At 37.1% G+C, this 20,957-nt stretch overlaps 1 protein-coding gene across 1 annotated transcript in view; it reads left to right on the forward strand.

Moving 5' to 3' along the window:
- Window positions 1-20,957, forward strand: part of PLXDC2 (plexin domain containing 2) — a 271,468-nt gene that overhangs the window by 124,301 nt on the left and 126,210 nt on the right. The gene's annotated exons all lie outside the window — the stretch shown is intronic.

Here is a 20,957-nt window from a genome sequence, read left to right on the forward strand (position 1 = left end):
TTTTTGGTTCAGGGTAAGTAAAAGTGTTTTGGTGTACTCAGAAATTGATAGGGGAAGAGAACCTCATGGTCTTCGGTTTTGTGACCCTGTCAGCACATGGAAGCCAGCTTTTTCTTCTGTCCTGAGGCTGGATCCTGTCCTTTCTGACTTTTGATGTCTCTTGAAAGTGTCTGTCTCTCTGCTGGAAAACAGTTATGGGAAGTCCCATGTTGTAGTGGTTCTTGCTGGAGAACTGGAAAATAAAGTAGTATTAAAATAAACTTGATTTATTTCTTAGAAGTTGGGGTAAACACCTTAGCTTGTGAGATTTTGCCCGGTCTTCATGGCGAGTGATATCCAGACATGAAGCGGGAAAGGTCCTAGAGAAATGAGAAACTGGAAAAAAACATCAGGTTTATCACTGAAACAATTTACCTATGTTATTTAATTGTTGATCTTCCAGAGAAGAATAATATGGATCAAATCCATCTGCATGAAGTCTTGGGACATTTTCCCTCTGTTTTACAGTTTCATTCAGTCTCTGATTCTTGTTTAAAAAACTTTAACTGCCAGGTTGCCCTCATATGGACATAATATAAATCTAAGTGAGTACCAGTTATGTCTTTAAAGCTGCTTTCAGTTTCAAGTCGTGTAGGGAGAGCAGAAGTTAAACATAATGTTATGTTTTGATTGATTAGTGCAAAATGTCTCCCCCTATGATGATTTCTGGAATTATGCTATTTTATTTTAGTTACATAAGCATACTGGCTGAAATGATTATGTCTTTATATGCAGATAGGTGTTAGTACAATAATTATTGTATCTTTACTGATTATTTTTTTTAAGTATTAGGTTTGGGATTTTCTTATTAATATAATCCACATCCTCTTTTTCAATAAAATATAGCTCGGAATAAGCTACACTTGAGACTTTCTGTCTTTATATTCTGTTTCCAAAGCAACAGTGCTATGTACTTTTCAGTTCTGAGGAGCTCGCTCTGACAGACAAAACAGCTTTCAGATTTTGGGTTGTTATATTACACAATAACAAAAACAAAGCAATATAAACCCCATCTTTAGAGACAATGGTGTCTCTACAGCATGAGTCAAAAACCAGTAATGTTTTCTGAGGTGTGTTTTGTCTTTGTTTTTTAAGCTTCTCAGTTTGCACAGTACTAATTATGTTTCCTCTTGCATAAACATGGAAGTCACTAGTTGGTAAATTATATTTTTGAATTGCATGTTGATTTTATGGTTTGGTTTTTGCCCCCTGTAATCCCCATCTGTTCATACTTATAGCAATTCACTCGGGCACAACGTAGGTCAATCCTGCTTCTAATTATTTCAGCAGGTAAAGTAGAAGATGGCTCAGGTACAGGAAACTTCATGTAGCTGATCTTTCCATTGCTTACCTGTAGATCCCAAAGCAGTGTCTCTGTTCAGTTGAGTTCCAAACTCTTATGAAGCAAAACGGGTCGGAGCTCCCCGTCTAACACTCATGTAACACAATATTCTCAGAAAAAAAAAAAAAAAAATGCTTGCAATGGACATATATAGTATTTTTCCAGGGCCATCTTTCCTGACAGATTAATGGCCTTACAGTGTCCTAACCTCAAAAGTACATCACCCTTTCTGAGTTTTTTAAATTCAGGTTTTGTGTTCTGTCACAGCCTGCTCTTTTCCTAAGGTCTTTCCCAGCACAATAAGATAACTGAGCTGTGGTTTTACACATTATCGGATTCCGTGGTAAATCCCTTCTACAACATGCAGGCATTTTACAAAAAAATACCTTGATGCCTGGCTTTATAGAGGAGGTAAAGTGTACAACAGTGGAAGAATCCATATGTCGCAAAGTCTTCCGCAGCCTGGGAGCTTATCAGTAGTGCTGGAGAGCATATTGATTTTTTTTTAAACCCTTCTTTGTGTGTTGCAGTTCTTGTTGAAGAAAATCTAGAGAATGAGTACTACCTGCCACTCATATTTAATGACATTACAGAATTACAACATTCCTCCATCACAGATACTGTTTCTCTCTAAAATATTTCATAGGCTTGTCATGCAAATACGGAAGACTTCTTTTATAGGAAGGCTGACAATGATGAACATATCTTTAATAATGATGAGTTTACTTTCTATCCAGCTTTAAAAGAAAAACAAAAACAAACAAACCCCACTCCCCACCCTCCCAAAAAAACCCTCCAACCAAGGACAAAAGGGAAGGCAGCATGCAGAAATTTCTGCACATTGTTTAAAAATAAATCTAAATATTGTCTGTGTTATCAAATCTATACAGTCATAATGTGGAAAACAATAAAATCAACCTGTTTGGAGCATAGCTTAGTTCTGCTGGCTTTCCTTGATATTTTAAGGTGATGAGATTTTTTCTTTCATGTTTTTCCATTGGAGTTTTTAGGAATTGTTCTGTATCTTCACAGATGCACTGTGCTGGGTCTCCCATCAGCCCTACAGAGGCTGTTTAACATCAGCTTGAGTGGCACATGAAATTCAGGCCTTCAGGAACAGCTTTAGAAAGTGCATTGTAAATCTATTTATCGTACCTTTTCAATAGCCAGGATGGACCTGCTCCTATGTGTAGGAAAGGTGATAATGGTCAGATTCTCTTTAGAGATGCTCTATCTTGTCCAAGAGCCAGAGCAGTGCAGCCACTAGGGACCCCAGGACGTTTGCTGTCTCTTTTCACATCTGTGCAGTGTGATTCAGGGCAGAACTTGTGCAAAGTGAATTATATATTCAGGTGTTTTTTTTTTTTTTAATAAAGATGTTCTCTGGAAGTGGAACCGCATTGCAGAGACTAGTGAAAGAAGTGGCTGTAGCAATTTGATGTGCAGAACCTTCAGAAACAGGCAGGGCCTTTGGAAGGAGAGGACAAGACCTCCAGCAACACAATGGGACTTGGAGGATAGGAATTTTGTGGTCCACAAGTGCAGTGTTGTGGTAGCACAAATGTGCAAACCTGGAGATGCCAAGAGAAAGGCAAAGAACAGGAAGAACGGTTTTCTGCTGCAAGCCAGATTTTCTAGGCACGTAGCATTTGTGGAGTTTCTGGAGAGCTGATAGCAAGCTGGAGGTTATAGGGTAAAATCAATGTATAATAAATGCTTATCATAAACAGCAAAATAGTATGACAATCTTGAAAATATTCCTCTTTCCCCATAGTTTCATAGATTTATTACAATGTGCCAATTAGGGACTAGAATATTGTAAATTCAAAAAGAGTTCCAAGGATGGAGGTTGGTCCCATTTGCTTTATTTGCTACTGGTGCTTTAGAGCCCAAATAAAGAAGAGGGACAATATCTAAGTCTCTGCGGCCATGCTCCATAAACGGTTTTTTAAGGTTTCTTTCCACCTGCATAACATAGCCAGAGAGAAAGCAAGCACTAAAGCAGGACAGGTGTAAAAAGGGTGAGAGAGATCTCATTTGTACAGATGGGCACAAATGTTACGCTCCTAGAGAAATCCCCAAAGCAGATAGTCTTGGGATGGGTGGAGAAATAGGTTGTCAGCAGTCCAAATCAACTGCAAAGGTCAACCCCAAAAAGACAGCAGAAGCAGTGCAACCGAGGTGGCTTCTTGGCTTCATGGCAAATGAGAGCATCAGGCAGTCTCCCTTTGAAGACAGGGTATCCATGGCTAAGCCATCTTTCTTCCAAAGGGTCACAAAGCCAAACGTGAAAGTCTTCTACCTGGAATAACTTTGGGACTGTCAGAAGCTGATATGTTTCCCTGTAAGCCGGAGGAGAATTTTTTTTTATTATTTTTTATTTATTTATTTATTTATTTATTTAGTTTGGAAGCATCAGAACTGCATCCTATATGCACTAACTGGTGCTCAGGACTGGCCAGTGCAAACACAGCCTCCATGTTCCTGTGGGTGCTAGGGTAAGAGGGGAAACATATACCACACTGTAGTTACAGGGACCTCAGAGATGGGGATTATTGTGGGGCATATTTGAGAAATCAGGTGGGACGTTAAAAAATTAAGTGTAATTTCTATCAACAGTTCTTTCTAGAGAGTTTGTTTCTTAGATTTCTGGGATTTCACAATCTTTTAATTTCCAGTATCGCTTTCCGGTTTTTGTTTTGGTTTGGTGTTTTCCTCCCATTTTTCTTAGGACTCTTCTCTCTGGTCTTGGGGGTTAGGGTTGGTTTTTTCTTTGTTGAATAATCTACCACTTTTATTTATTGTACTCAGGATGTTAAGTGCCTTTTATTTAGAATAAATAGAGCCTAGGAAATGCAATGTATAGGGTGGAATTTGTTGCTGCAAACACTGTAAGACCTTGAAAAAGCAGTGAGTGAAAATATGTCTTAATGAATATGTCTAGATTTTCATGCCGTCTTTCAAGCAAGGAGAAAAATAGAACAAATATACTACCTTTCTTCACATACTCTTAAAAACGAAAGTATGCTCTATAATGACGCACTGTTATTAAGTAAATGAGTATTAATACTGTACAATAAACTCAGATTCACAGTTGTGGTATGACCAACCATTCTGTTAACCCCTGAAGCCCTGTAGTGATAAAGGTGGGGAGCAGAGGTTCTTGTTGCCTGTTGCTTTTTTGCATTTACTGGAAAAGGAACTAATCCCTGAAATGTGTCTAGTATGGATGTTGGGTCCCCAGTTTTCACCACTAAGATATCCACAAATGCACTCCTGTTTTGCCACAGTGCTTGCTAATGTAGGCATGGCCACTGAGCACTGAAAGAGGCTGTATAATGCGTTAATATATAATTGTGCCTTGTGCAAATGTAGCAGAATAATTTTTCCATAGTTTAAAAGGTGCGTAATTTTTCAAGTGATATCCTGTGGTTATGGCTATATGGACCTCCAAACAGATGTGATTCTCCTTCTGTATTTATAATTTTTGTCTCTTTATCCCAGATTTCCTGTAAAGCTGTTCCAGCTATAGGCTTTATAGAAGATTTCTAGGCAAGTTGCTTGGTCCTTTGCTTCACCGTTCTCAGTCCCTGATCCTTGTGATTGTACTGTTCACTGGGGGTTAAACAACACTGAAAAGTAAAATATGGAGAGATTGAAATGGAGCAGTTTCTAATATATAGCTTGTGTTGGCATTAGCAGAAGATGACAAACTTTGCAAAATAACTTTGGAACTTATGAATTACTTTCAGATTTGTTGCCACTGTATAGAGATGATACATCAAAACAATAGTCTTTCACAAACTTCAAATATCAAGAAGAAATCCAGCAATAAAATAAGATTAAATCATAGCCAGGCTTGAGCTGAGTGCAGCCATGCTAACACTAAGGTTTTATTGCTTTACACCATGAAAAGAGTAAAATCTATTTTTTAAAGATATAAAGTCTTAGAAAAATGAGTGAGTGCAACTGTAAGACAGAAGTTCGGTAAGAAATGGCATGCTGAGTGTGCTATGTTGAATCAAACTTGACTGTATCTTAACTTCTTCCACCTCTTCCAACATAGTACTTGTGAACACAGAAAATTGTGGCTATTTCAGTGCAAAACATTTTTTTTCTTCAGTGGTGAAACTGTTCATTTATTCCTGTGGATGTCACTGATATCTCCTGCTGTGTATTGCTTTTAACTAAAATATAATCGCTAACTAAAGACACCCTTCTTTCTTTTTCTTTCCTTTAGTTTTTCTAGATGTTGTCTGAAATGTAAATTTTGGCAATCCCTGTAGCGTAGACCTGAAAAGTGTCTTGCCCCTATCAGAACAACACTGGTGGATTTCCTACTGGCAACAATCTTTTGCTGAATTTTGCATTTTCTCCTGGAGTTTCTGCCTAGAAGAAGTCTTCTCCCTTATCAGTCCCAGTCACTCATTGAAGTGAAGATGTCTGATTCTGACTGACAAAAACAACAGAAGGGATTGAGTTTTACAGCTCTTGGGATTTGAGAGAAATTACTCTCAGCTACTGACAGCAGTGTCAGCATGCCTACTGCTGTGTTCTTACTGCAAGCCTGAGCAAGGAAAAAAATAATGGTTAAGATTAAATTCCACTCAGCTGGACAAATAATAAGGCAGTCCTGCAATTACTGCTCTAACACACTGTATTAAAAGTAGAAAAACTTACCCATGCATAACTGAAGCCTGAAAACTAAACAATATCGTAGTGGTGGTGTGAGCTGTCAGTTTGGCCAAGCCTTCCTCTGTTCTGCACACACACACCCCCAATACTTTAATGCCGGTTTCATCTGTAGGACTTGAAAATAAGCAGCAGTGTTACTAGTGCTGTATTCTGAAATCATGGTCACTCCAAGTTACTGAGAAGAATGTTCTACATTTGAGAAAAAATCCTTATTATCAAATAGTTTAACGAGTATTTCTGTTCTCTTTCCTCATTCCAAGCTATGGAGAGACACGCTTTACTTCTAAAGTCTGTTTCCTGATGAGCCATCTTTCACAGGCTTTAATTACCTGTGTAGAGTAGCTTGCCAGTTTAGCTTTTGAATTTGTAGTTCGAATATTTTGCTGAAATAGTGTTTGTATCTTCCTTTCCTTTTTGGTGATCCTCAACAACGCAAGAGTGAACTTCACGGACATTGATATACTTATTCAGTGTAATAAAATTGGGGATACTATTGATCTCTGCATCAGGACAGAATTATTTTTTGGTGAATAGTCACATTTTAATGTGGATTGTAAAGTACCAAAGTAATGCATATTCAGTACAAAGGTTTAACCACGATATAGGCTTTTTTTTTATTTTAAATTTGACATGTCAGTGGGGAGGAATGAAGCTTTGCAGAGCAAAGGTTTGTCGATGGACTTGGCTGATTCTTTAGAGAGCAAAAGAGCAATAGTTCTGCCCTGAAGTCTGCGTTTTCAAAAAGTCTTGTGAAAAAAACCAAACTCAAAACTTAAAAAAAAACCAAAACACAAAAACCCCAAAAGGAATAATCAGTTTTATCTTTGATACGTGAATTGTATTGTTGCTTCATTTGAGGGGCAGATCCTAGTCTATATTGTTGAGCTCAAATAACATTGAACCCTTGCCTAAAAGAAGGGAAATGGCAAATTTTGTTTTAAGATCATTTTAAGTTCCAAGTGAAGAATTTCACTTTAACTGATCTAATTACATAGCTGCAGCTTACCTGACCTACTTGCAACTTTTGTTATGATACAGATTTTGCATTCATTCTTATTTTTAATTTTAGGGAAGTAGAGTTGTTTCTGTTTGCATTTAATAATTTTTTAAATTATATTTTTATTATTAATTACTAATCATATATATTAAATATATATATATTAAATATCATGTGATATTTGGTGTACTCAAAGGATTCATTCGAGACAGGGAGGGGAAATTTGGTCTTCTGTAGGCTTGCAAATATTTTTCTCAATCTTAGGTTAACCTTTGGTCATCTAGTATAGCCCTGGTATCTCCAGGGCTAAAACTACTGTGACTAAAAAATTGTGGGTTTACAGTTGAAGGTAGTATTACATCAGGCTTTCTGCCATTTCATACCCATCTTATGTTGCCTTAGACCATTTCACGTTCAGCTGTATCTAAAACAGTTGTCTCGCTGATTTTAAGCCAGTATAACTTAAGCCCAGAAGTCTCTTTTCGGGTGGGTTCTGTTCAGGGCTCTGATGTTTCTGTAATGTCCTAGAGGATCAAACAAATATGCCATATGATTCCTTCTCTACTGAACATCGTTGAACTGTGAAACCTTTGGAGTTCATTGATGCTGAATGTTGCAGATGCCAAAATTTACAAAACCAGACAAGTTCATGGAATAGAAATTTGTCAAGGATTATTAAACAGAACGGAAGGTTCTGAAGAGCAGATCACTGGCACGGCAAAATCAGGGAACTGCCAGTTTGCCCGGGGTCCTTTACTCTTCCTGGGCATCATTCTTAGTTCTGGGGACCAGACTAATAATGTTTGGCATGATTGCATCTGTTCTTGTGCTCTCATTGGTATCCACTCACTAAATTAGGTTAAACACCAGTGTACTATTTTCATGGTTAGAAGCTTGAACGTTACAACAGAGATTTAGGGTGTACTGGAGGAACAGTCTTGGGATATGCTGGAGTTGCACTGACACCATCGTGGATGTATCTTTTTGCTTTTCTGTGTAGCAGAATATTTAGATGTCATATTTTTGTTGTAAGAGCACTAAAATTTGCTGTTAAATGATACAGTAATTGAAGACTAAGATGTATAGGATTTTCTTGCATAGGTTTTAAAAAGCCTTTATTATGCTGTTTTCAAAAAAGGTTGTTATTGCTATTTTTAAACTGTTTTATTCACAGTTTTTAAGAGTTTATTTTAGAAAATTACCTTGTTATTTGGAGATGATGGAGATGGAGAATGTAATTTATGTTCAGAAAAATCAAGTCTCCTTTTTTCAAACTGAGTCAAGGGGAAAAAAACGTTCCTTACTTCTTCGTGTGATGTTATGAAAGTGTTTGAACTTTCTCAAAAAGCAAGCTACTTCAGATGACATCCTAAGTCAAATCAAAATTTCTGTAAATTATTACTAAATCCAGTATTTAACTGATGATTTTTAGTAAGTCAGGAAGACCCAGAAAGTGAATTAATCTGTAAGCAGCACAGATCACATCCTAGTCCTGTACTTCTATTGAATCACACCAAACAGTGTCACCTGCAACTACAATTAGAATCTTGGACAATCATTCATTTACTCACTTTCTTTCAGCTTGTCCAGCTGAGTTTTCCACCAGCGATGTCACGCTTTCTAGCTGGCCAGCAGACTGATCTATCACTGTCTTGTTTTCTTTCAGGCTTTTGGTTGCAAAATGGTAAACTAGACAAAAGCCTCATATATTCTTCTATATTGAATTTCTTAATTGCTTACTTAAATCAAGGTCATCTTGACACTTGCACTAGGCCTGCTACAGTCTTCAGCTGGACTGAATTCATTGCCAGCTCTGCAGTGAGCCTGTCAATGTTTCCATGATTGCTAATCTAAACTCAAGGGGTGACGGTTTTGCTAATAACTCGGGTATAGCTGAAAAAGAAAAAGGCGAAGGCTAGAGGCGAGATTAATTCTCTATTTCCTTTAAACTTAAGGGGTGGAAGGCAGGGAAGGAAAGAATTTTTTTAAAAAAAAAGTTTCTCCACTCCTAAGTAAGGGAATTCACAGTTCTCCATGGTAATCCTGAGTTCATTTCCACATGCTTGGCTATGTTGGCACACAAGGCATTTAATTTAATATGCTGATAATAATGAATTTCTGTAGCAAGGAAGGAGACAGGGGATTCAGAATTTAATGGAATCTGCCTTTGAATTTTCTTGATAATAATATTTTATGTTTCCATATCCCTCTTCATCTCCAGGTTCCTAAAGCACATTGCAATTATTCCACAAAGCTGAACTCATGACTGAAAAGAGCTATGAGCAGTATCAACAACAGACCCTGTACTTTCTTTCTGAATTATTTGTCATACATTCCTTAGCCCTTTTTTGCAGAAGTTCACTGAAAATAGATTAAGTTTGTGAAAGCTGAATACTAGTGTGGCAGTGAAGGCTGGGAGGTTGGGAAGGTCTCCTTTGCAGTCATTTCCTTTCTGGCTCTCCTCACCATGTTCATCTGGAGACTCGTATTGATTTGGTCATGCAAAAAGCAGAGGACGATGTTAGTTTCAACCCGTGCAGAACAGCCCTAGTTAATTTAACAGCATGCAGCAAGTTGTGTATAGCTGGTTGGAGCAGGGTGTGAGGAGGAATATATTACTCAGTTGTTAGTGCAGAGGAATTTGGGTAGGTAAGTAGAAAGTTGTTACGCTAAGCCACATAATTCCAGTTTGGATAACAGCAGTCCTTAGGGATAGGTTTTCAAAGCCATAGGAATTCTGCTGACATTGATGGATTACTCTGTGCCACTCTGAAAATCTTTCATGTTTTTGTAATATGTGAGAGTCGATTATCCCTTATCCCAAAACTGTAACAACTTGTCATGTAAGCAGATGGGTACATCATTTCAGATTTGGTCAGACACTTCCTTTGACTGTGTGTAAATTTAGTAATTATAACTTGAGAGCTTTAAGCATTTATCAGAGAGACAATGGCCTGTCTTCATTGTGATTACGTGAATTATGCAAACTTTTCAAAGAGAATAATAAATGGGGCCAAAGCTCAAAATTCATATCAAGAGGGGGATCAGAGTTAAGAGAGTTCCATTTTTAAAATGTGCATTTGTCCTTCCAAAAATTCCAGCTTAATGCTGTCAACTGCTGAAGAAAATGGTGATGAAACACTCTTAATGTTGGAAGTATTTCAGACACAGTACAGAAATTGATAAGTAATGAAAATAATAGGGGTTTTTTTGTTGTCATTCTTCAGTAAAATTGGCATGCATTCATGTATAGCATGTCTAGCTTTCCACAGACCATCATTAATAAAGCAGGATGTTTATTTCTAGAACACAAATGGAGATTTTGGAGAGTTTGCAACAAATTGCAGTGTGAATAACAAGAAGAATAAACCCAAACAAACAAAACCAAAAAAACCACTAAAACCCAGCAAACTTTCACATATTCACCAGACTTTTTAGTGGCACGATATTTAACAGAAGTAGAGAGATGTGACAAGGTTACTAGAGTTTTGCTTCATGCTTTTGTGTCAAGCTGCATGACTTTTCACAAATTACTATTAATTTTTTTTAAATAAATGAAAGCGTGACTCTAAGAATACTCTTTCTGTAGCCTTAGCAACAGAAGTAGGAAAGGGGAGAAATTGCAGATGGAAATTCTGTCTGTCTGATCTCATATAGGTGGAACAGTAAAATGTCATGAGGGATGAAATGCCATGATCTCTTGAAGGTATTCCCTTTTTGCTCCAGTACAGACAGCAAAGTAAGCAGCTTTCTCAGGTTCTTCCTGCCTCAGGCAAAGTGTGAATGCCTCTTTCCTGGTGTGTGAGAAGAAAAGTGCCTTATGGTGCTAAAATAGGCATAATCTGGCTCCAAAGTGCTAGGCTGTTTAGCCGTTCACAGGAGTGGGCCAACAGTGTGGCTGCTATGCATCAGCAGGCTGGTGGGTGCTCCTTTAGGGGGTATAACTGACTGGCTGGCACAGGGGTTTATGGCAAGTTTGGTGGGGGCATTTGGAACACCTCCCTTCAGTAGTTATAAGCAAAGGCACCAAATGTCTCTATGTCTAGAAAACAAACCCCGAATGCTTACAGGTGAACAACTGATGACTATATAGTTGACAGCAACTTATTTCTGAGAATTTCCATTTTGTTAAAAAAGTAATTCATGTGCTATACAGCTGGACTACAGTTATAGTAATGTAAGTGACAAAAGGGGTTGGTTTTTTTTTTTGATAAAAATGGAGATAGAACATTTGATGCTATCAGTTAGTCATTAGCAGTGCATGAAATGTTGATTTTTCCTATATTAGTATTATCTTCATGACACATCAGGCATATTACTCCACCTCAGAAATCAAGGTAATTTCTTAAATACATTGCAGAGGTTTTGTTTCTTACATAAAGATTCAATTAAGGGTAGTACGCATCTGTATATTGCACTAATGATGTATGTGAATTTATATAAAATACTAGGCTACTGTGATTGCTATGAAAGGCTGGAGTCTGTATGAGTGATTTGCCTTTTTAGTTAATATTGAAATCAAAGGTGAAATTCAGCCTCTCAATTTGGATACCTAAATATAGGTGCATGTGTGGGGTAGATGAGGTATGTGCAAGTCATTGTATGTGAGGTAGTGTCCTGTCATAGGTGGTGGAAATTTAAGGTGAAATTCAGTTGCCTAATTGTAGGCGTCTGGCATTGTTTTGGGCACTTGGTTATACTGAATGGTCCGTTGCTCCTCCTTTAAAATAGGAGTCTGCTATAGGTCCTGGATCGTATCTGCATTCGTGAATGGTCCTGGGTTCCTCCTGTGCTTAGGCAATTACATCTCCTCCATGGTCAGTATAGGCAGTGCAGTCAAGGTGTGCATTGTTTGCTCTAAAGCGGCCCTGAAAGCTTGCTGAGCTGGCAGACCTTCGTTGACAGCATTTACTAGGTCTGTGGTTCTGGTAATGAGTGCTTGGAACCCTGCTCAGCTAACTATTTGATAATCTAAATCTGAAGTGAAAATGATGGGGGTTTTTGTTTTTATTTTTTTTAATTAACAGATACACCAACAAATTATATCAGTGTCAGGCAAAATAAAATGGCCCAATTCTGGTCAGAGTTAAAATGCAGAGGTTTAGGCATAAGTAAAATCTCATGTCTTCATCTTTCACTGTTTTTCAGTGCTTAGGAGGGGTTATACGTGTTTGCCATCACTATTTTTGCTTTAAATTGTGAAAAGACACCTTTCAAGTTGCCTTGTGTTTTATCTTCTACTGTCATGCATTCAGCTGAAAGCAAGAACAGAAAATACAAGTTTATGAAGCTTTTCCACTTTGAATCACTCTACTCTTAAAAAACAACATATATGTGGAAATTATACACAAGGAAAAAAAATAACATCTATCAAAAAGAAAATAACATGTTTAATTTTGAAATATTTGAGAATATTGAATCAACTGGACACTGGGTTAGTTTGAAGGCAGTAGTGCTTCTCAGAGACAGCACAGTAAAGATACTTAGCATCTTGACCTTGTCTGAGCAATTGCAAAGTGCTTGGAGTATCCGTTCTGAAAAGAACAGGAGTGCAGATGCTGCAGAAAGCTTGTTTTGAGCCTGATGTTATGCAGAGGGAGTGACTTGGAGGTGCCTGTCTAGTCAATGTGTACATCATCAAGCATATCAATTAAATACAGTGTCTTACAGTTGTGGCACTTATATTAGAGAGCTCTCGAGGGATTTATTTATTTTTCTGAGCATGACCGCTCAAAGCATTTCTGTGACAAGTCCTTAAGAAATGTGGCTGGTTAGAACAGTTTGTTAAAATTGTACATAGCATTGTTTTCACTATTCTTGTATAGAATATCTTGACTGAACTCCTGTTACAGATGTGTGTGGAAAAATACATCTGAACAAAGCAAAATGTGTACATTTTTTCCAAAGCAAAGAGCAAGCTTTCCAAAAAGCATTAGAAATTGGGACTACAGCTCAACCACTATAATCACTACTATCTTTCTAAGACATGAATGGTAATTTTGAAATTTTGGATACTGATTATTGATTTTGGCCAGTCCTGTGTTTTAGTAACTAAAAATTTAAGTGTGCTGTATGTATGTGAGAGCTAAACTAGAAAGCGCTCTGATTAAATAGACTACCACGTTTGGTTGCTATCTGTTTAAACTGAGCATTCTCTAGAGAAGCAATGATGATGCAGTTTGTCCTTCGATGCTCAGGCTCTGTGATGAGCATTGCTGCTGTGTGACTATATGCTGAACAGCACACAGCTGAACTGTGCAGTGTGGCATTGGCAAAGGCTGGTGCTCGGTGAGGTGAGCATAAGATACCTTTAAAAGCTTCAAATTAGGCTTTATTCCTACAGGTAAAAAGCTACTGCATTAACAAACTCATGTTCCTGACTGTATCGACTTCATATCTGTTGTACGTGTTCTTACAACTGATTGCCCTATAGTTTCAGCTGTGAGCCCTGATAGATCCCTGAGACAGTATTTGCTGCTCAGGAATTGCAGCACACACCAGTGAGTGTGGAGGCAGCTTCCAGCAATGTCCTACATAAAGCTCTGATCAACTGGAAACTATACTTTCTAATATTAACTTAATTCTCCAGATCTGTAACAATTTTCATCCTGACTCAAATTTGCCATTTTCTCTCCTCATGTGAGGCCTTGGGGCTGTGGGGTCTTGGTTGTCTGTTTTCCTCTTGTCTCTTTCTATAGAGAAGGGACAAAGAAAGGAAAATGGCTTCTGAATATATACTGAAGGAAGAAATAGGCTACAGAGAATCTAAAATTACCCTAGTACCTGGATTTAAATAAAGAAATAAATAAATATAAAATTAAACTGAACTTAGGGGGAGTTAAAAATTGCACGTGTGGCTTTAAGTATGTCAAAGTATATACACTTAGAAATACACTGTCAATTATACTCCTCACAGGAAGTGAATTTTTAAAAGATAATGACAAAATTATTTATGGTCTTATCTGCAGTCGTGAACCCCTAAGAACGGGGCTGGTAACAGGTACACGGGGTCATAACCACTGATGCTCTGCAGTTTACACCTGGCAGTGTTTCTTTATGTTTACAGTCATTTTTACAGTTTCAGTTTTATAAAGACTTTAGTCATTTTTACATATCTAAAAATGAGAAAATAAATTCTATACGTTTCATATTTACACCAAAATCAAATTGTTGCTAGATGTTTTCATGGTAATTTTATTGCAATGGTTCCTATTGTTTTCTTTTAGTGGAGAGGATGCTCCAGAGCAGTTAATAAAGGTTTATTTTGAGAATGTCATTTCTCAAACTTCTGCTCCAGCAAATCAGGAACAAAACTGCATAATAAATATTTCCCTACTGTAATTGGGTTTTGAGTGACATGGTGATTTGGCTTTTTTTCCTCTCAAGTAAAGCACTGCAGAGTCTTTTGCGCCTTTGAAGCTTGTCTCTTACGACAAGACAGTCCAAGGGGCTTTATAAGACCGTTGTAATGACCCCTAAATAGGCTGACAGTTTTATAGCAGTCCCCAAGAGGGGCTTCCTTTCAAAAGTGGCTGCATAGCATGAAAATGCAGTGCCTCCACATTGACTTTTCACAAGGCCAGAAAGACTAAATGGCTTTTTGGATTAATAACAGGTTTATGGCATCCTTCTCTGCCAGACTGTCTGTCAGAGTCTGTGACTCTCCGTTACAGGTGCTGTCAGGCACTCAGAAAAGTGCGGTTCAAAAACCTGGGAGTTTAAGATGTTGTAGAGCCGCGTAAAGCTGTGTGTGTACATAGGAGCAAGAGCTGTGTGTTAAATGCTTTTATTTCATCCCAGTTGATGACATCATTTACTATTTACAGTAACAAACTCCAGGTGCAAATCTGTGAGATTCTGGGCAAAGTGACTTCCACACTGGTCCTAGTGAAAACCTGAGTCTGAGGACTCTTGCACACAGACACGCTTTCAGGACTCTGCAGAGCACTCGTGTCCCCTTTTCTTGCAGAAAACAACATGAGATAAAGTTCTTAATCTCAATATGAGATTAAGATAATTTCTTAATTATCTTAATATATTTAATATTCTTATTAAAATAATCTTTAAAATATAGATATAGAAAAATATAGTATTATAAATATATTTTAAAAATATAAAAATAATAATTAAAAATTCTTAATCTTAAAAAAATAATTGTCACACAAAGGTTTTTCTCTTTTGTTAGACTGGGTTCCCCTCATTCATATAGACATGATATTAGCTGTGCAATAAGGATTTTTCTAAGGCTTGTGTAATTAACAGTGATGTTTGCAGGTTCTGGTGACTGTTGATGTAGAATATGTATGCTATGTCTATGTATATATATATACACGTATTTCCTAACTTCTTCCCACATTAGATATTTAAAAAAAAAAAAGGGAAAAAAACAACCTACCAACCCCATCCCACCCCCCAAAAGAAACAGATTGTAGCTTTGCCTTTGTGAAAGCAGTGAGGCAGTTTTGTAAACTGTATGGATCTCTTTTAAGGAAACATACAGAACAAAAGCTTTTGTTAAGAAATTGAATAGCAGAGAGGAGGTTATCCTTAATGCAAAGCACTTTATGAAATGAAATAGGTACTTCTAACAATCGAGCTTCCAAAGCAGCAACCGCTATATGTATCCTCTTCAAGACTTTCATGTGGTATGTAGGTAGTTAGTGTGTAGCTTATCTACTGAAATTAGAGCTGTCACGTTTTGAGAGGCCAGTTCAAATTAAGCATTCCTTGGGGTTCTTCAGTTATCAGATCCTATAAAACTGTAAAATTGCATCATAATATTGGTATAATTACAATTGCAGTAGTCTCTGTTAGAATGCAGTTATATGGCTTTTTTCCTTTTGTGTGTGGGTCTTTCCCCATTCTCTCTGACCTTAATCTTCTCATTAGGACCCCGTTCCAGGATAGAAGAGATGAGACAGTATGATAAAAGATCTTCTGCTAATGGCCGTTGGACTGGGGGTGTTCTCCATGTACCCTTGCCGCCCTTCCCCCAGTCTCAGTCAGTGCCTGCCTAAAGAAGACTCAAATAAATGAGGAAATTAAATTGCAACACCATGCACACATGCTTCCTGTTCTCTGGTGATGCAGAGTGTGACCGTGTGTCTCTCTTGCCCCTTCTCAGTGCCCAAGCACATGCCAGCTGGAAGAAGGTTTCCATCAGCTGCAATGCAGAGCTAGCTCAAGTCCTGCATGAGCTGTCATTTCTGTTCTCCCCCTTGTGCTGCTTTTAGCTGGTGGATACTAATAATGTTCAAAATCCAAGAGCAATTTTCTAACAAAACCCTGAAACATTTCAGAAGTCAATTTTAGCTGTGTTTCACTGACAGGATAAGCAGAGAGAGCATAAGAGAGTAACAAGCATTAAGTGAGATTGGGTAAGAGTGCAAATAAGTTTTGAGGAAGCTGGTTTTGTTATATATGTGCAGGGCCATCTTGTTGCCGGCTTATTTTAATAGAAACAGTGTTCTTTTGTCTTCTGCAAAATGAAATGTCAGAACTGCTTTTCTTCATTAGGGAAATACTATTAATTGCTGCCTTATTTCCTTTCTCTAAATTTCCCTTGAAGTATTTTATTATTATCTTTATTTTCTTCCTGAAAAGTGATCTATTTTAAAATATATAACTGGCTGTTTTCTCCTTCCAGTGTTTCCACTTCATTCTACAAATTCAGCTTTTAGAATGCATAGTTGTCTGATTAATTTCATAGGCTATTCATCTGTAAATGCTCATATTCAGAGTTAAAGGTGACTTTCTGAATTTAGTATTTGGTGATGAGTTTCAGCACTAATTTTTGCAGCGAATACCAGCAACACTTTCAGATAATTCAAAAATTTCATAAAATTTGGATAATTTGGGCAGTTTATTAATGCATTTTGTTAAAAATCGGATATGAGACCTTCCTTTTATAGTGATAAAATGAGTCACTTATGAAGTCTAACTCTGTATCCTTGATAGCTTCAAAGTTTGTTGTGGTGTCATCTCAACGAAAGTCTGAAAATGCAAGTTCAATACATAGGATATTTAAAGGGACAACAGTTGTTAAATTAAATGAGTCTAATTTTTGTCTGTTGCAGCTGGCAATAACTCATGACACTTAATCACAGATATTTGAAGATAAGGAGCCTTTGCTTGCTTGCTTGCTTGATTTCCCGCCCCCCCCCCCCCCCCCCCCCCCCCCCCCCCCCCGTCAGTCATGGCACGAACAGTCTCCCAGGACTGGGAGAAGGCAACCAAAACTTAGGCCACCAAAATGTAACTGCCATCTGGCTGGCTGATCAGTATAACAATGGAAAATCATTATTGATTTGCTTTGCGAATGTCTGTCTTCTTTCAACTGCAGAGGAACTAAGAGTTTTCTTATAGCATACGGTTGTGCAACAGAGCTCATTTCTGGATGCCAGTTCCTTTTCTTCTGGCTGAAATTCCTACTCTTTTTTTTCAGTTACAGCCTTACAGGTAGAGACATAAATAGATACATGTGTGTATATATATATATGGCAAAACTTCTCATTCAGTACTGTCTGTAGTTTGAATCCAATTGGATCCAGTATTTAAAAGCAAAATATTCATGCAGTTGGATTCAACAGAGACTCTTATTCTTAACCTAAATCTTGTTTGATAATATCCTGTCTCCAAAACATTTACAGTATCTTTCAGTTTATGCTAAAGAAAAAAATGTAACAGGAAGATAATTAAATCTGAATAGTCCCATGCTTACATATGTGATTGTATCATTGTTGAATCATGATGCCTTATTTCATTGAGAGGGAATTTTATTGTTTCATGTCTGTTTTGGTACTATTTTCATGTACATCTTTGGCCAGAATCCCAGTTAGTAATATGAAAGCATTTCAGAGGCATAATGTAGTTGTTACTTTTAAATATCACACATAGTTACTTTATGCTATCTTGATTGCAGCAGCTCACCTCACACATTTGAAGCCTTAATCTGTTACCTGTTAAGGGACAGCAGTTACTGAGGAAATAAATATGCGGTGTTTGGACTGTATTTGGGAGTATCTGTGTATGTAACACATGGAATGGATGTTCAGTCACTTAATTTGATAAATACTGCACACCGAGAATTTAAAGAAGGCTTAATCCTCCCTTGTGCTGAGCTTTCATGAATAGTGCACGCATTCAGCTTTCCTGAGAAAATTCATTTGCGGTTAGAAAAGTATGGGAATATATTCAAGGTGTCATCAGACAATATCCCTTGTGAAAACTGTGAGAAATTAATTTTCTTTACAACCTGCAATAAAATGGCCACTCAGCACTGAAGACTGCCACGGATTAAAAATAACTTATTTCCCCAAAAAGAAAAAATTATGAAAGAAGTTCTAATAAATACTCTTTTTATACTCACAAAGGTTGCCAACAGTAATCCTTATAGCTGGTGTGAACAATCTGGAAAAATCCTTTGCTTAAAAGCTATACTTCTCAATAGAAGAGAGGTGCTTCCAACTTAAGATATATGCAGTATTTGGATAGAACTGTATATCTAGAGAAGCCGCAGGAAAAAATGTTCATATCCCCAAAATACCCGCAAAAAGGTAAAGAAAAATGTAGTAGTGATGGGTATGTTGTCTGCTTTCTCTGCATGTTCTTTCATTTGGTAACATGCTTCTATGTCATTAAAAGGAACTGAAAAGTTTGTTTCTCTTCATACTTGTATGTATATATAATTCTAGCTGTATTCAGTATTCTACATTTGTGTCATATACTTATTAAAATTATTTTCATAATTCAGTATCAGTAGTTTGCATGCAAATTCAGTGTAATTTTTGAAGTATTTTTCCATCTTCTTATGCATGTAGTACCTGTAGATGTTAGAGTGTATCATGAAACGGGTGCAATCAACCAAAGCCCATAAACAGGTCTGTCAGAATGAAAACTCATAGGCATCTTGATACCAATAAAATATTTCTCTGTGGCTGGGAAATATATGGAAGACTCCAACAATTTAATTTCCATGGTAATGCATGTTAAAAACTGTGAAGGCAGTGACTTGGACTACAAGTATGGATCCAAAGCTTAGAAAAAGCTCCTGAGCTGCTCAGGCCAACTATAGTAGTTAGCTGTGTGTTCTTTATTTTAGTCATATTGTAAATTTAAAGGTAGGATTTTTTAAAAAAAATAAGATGTAAGAGACAAATATTTAATAGTCCATTCATAAAATACATATGCTGAAGGTTATGAAGCTTTTCCAAAGAGCAAGAGGAATTCTGTTTTTTTCTTGTCATCCAAGTAGAAATGAATTTGTTTCGTTCTAGAAGTATCTAAGGTTATTTAACCTGAATTAAAACAGTAAATGAGACTTTTTTTTTTTTTACTTTTTTTTCTCAAAAAACTTGGTAATTGCATATACACGATTAATTCCCTCACACACTGACAAAATATGTTGAGCTGAAGGCTATAACTCAAGTGTTTGATTTACAAGATGTATGATGAGCCTGCTTTAAGCACAGATCAAGATACCATTCAAAGCATTCTTACAGAGCAACCAACCAGGCTCAGTATCAGAGCCTTGTTATAGAGGCAGGGGCTTAGCTACTAGTAATTAACTGGCATAGCTTTATTTGTTATGAAAATCTAGAAATGCAAGAACTGCACAGTTTTAATTATAGTTTAAATATTACATGTTTACCTGGAACAAGCTATTTTTGTAATTATTTCTTCTTCTTTGTCACTTGGACTTTTTCCTTGAGACTTTGTGATACCTTAAATGTAACTTACAATTTACATTTTTCCAGCCTAATTTATCATTCCATCAGAATTTCCATGGATCTTTGTTGTCAAAATCTTTTAATTTACTGTACCTCCTTTGTATACGTGATGGTAATAACTGGTTTTGTTGACCACTAAATAAGAAAAAATTGTTAAGGTGGCTGGCTTTTGTCATCTTCCTGCCAGCATACTTTTAATTATGTTTACTTGTGTGACTGACCTAGAGCTGCTGAAGTTGTTAGAAGGTGCTTCAAAAGTGTCACTGAGATTTACTGGGCACGTACATCCTGGCATATAAAGTATAGCAAAAGATAAAGAAATCATCAAGGAGAAAATAATGTGATTTTATCTTCAACAGCCTAAGTGAAATGCATCAGTAATGAATGGTGTTAACGTAGGATGAACTCCAGCTGAAACAGGATTTATGGTCAATGTATTTAACCTAGAACATGAACAGTTTCATCTAGAATATAAGCCTTTGCCAAGTGTATCTTTAGCTTGGGACCGTGTCACTAGGAATGAATACAGTATTACTACTATTCAGTAGAAAGCTGGTAGTGCTGTTGACTTAGTGTTTTATGGTTACAAGAGCTTGTGACAAGTTAAGGAAGACTGGGAATCTGGGATATGTTTCATCTCCCACCTATGACTATGCACTTTCCGAGCCCCTCCCCTCCCCCGTCTTTGATATCTTTTAGGAAGGTACAGACAATCGTAGCTACTGACATTGACAGAAGTTTTGGAATTTCCTCCACTTAGGGTTTAAACATTTCCTAGATTTTTCCTGATAAGATTTCAAAATTTTATTTTTTTTTAATTGTGCTAAATGTATATGATTTCAAGTGTAAACTGATTGCAGCAAGGTTTAGTGGCATACAGAGTATTTTGAGTGTTGGAGTCCCAGTTTTATCACTGACATAAGCAGACTTTGCCAAGACGTACAGTCTTCTGAACTGTGCCCTTGACTGAGAAACTGGATATCTGCAAACTGCAGGATTTGATGGACCACTAGCACAGTTTCTTATGGCACATGTAGGGTTCGTGTATTTTATCTCTGAATTTGCTGTAACATGAGTGTGACAGCAACTAAAGTTATTTCAAAGACTGTGAGGATGAGGAACCTTTCTTCTACAAATATATATGTGTTTGTCTCTC

The sequence above is a fragment of the Falco biarmicus genome, chromosome 4 (assembly GCF_023638135.1).
Source record: "Falco biarmicus isolate bFalBia1 chromosome 4, bFalBia1.pri, whole genome shotgun sequence".
NCBI classification, from domain to species: domain Eukaryota; kingdom Metazoa; phylum Chordata; class Aves; order Falconiformes; family Falconidae; genus Falco; species Falco biarmicus.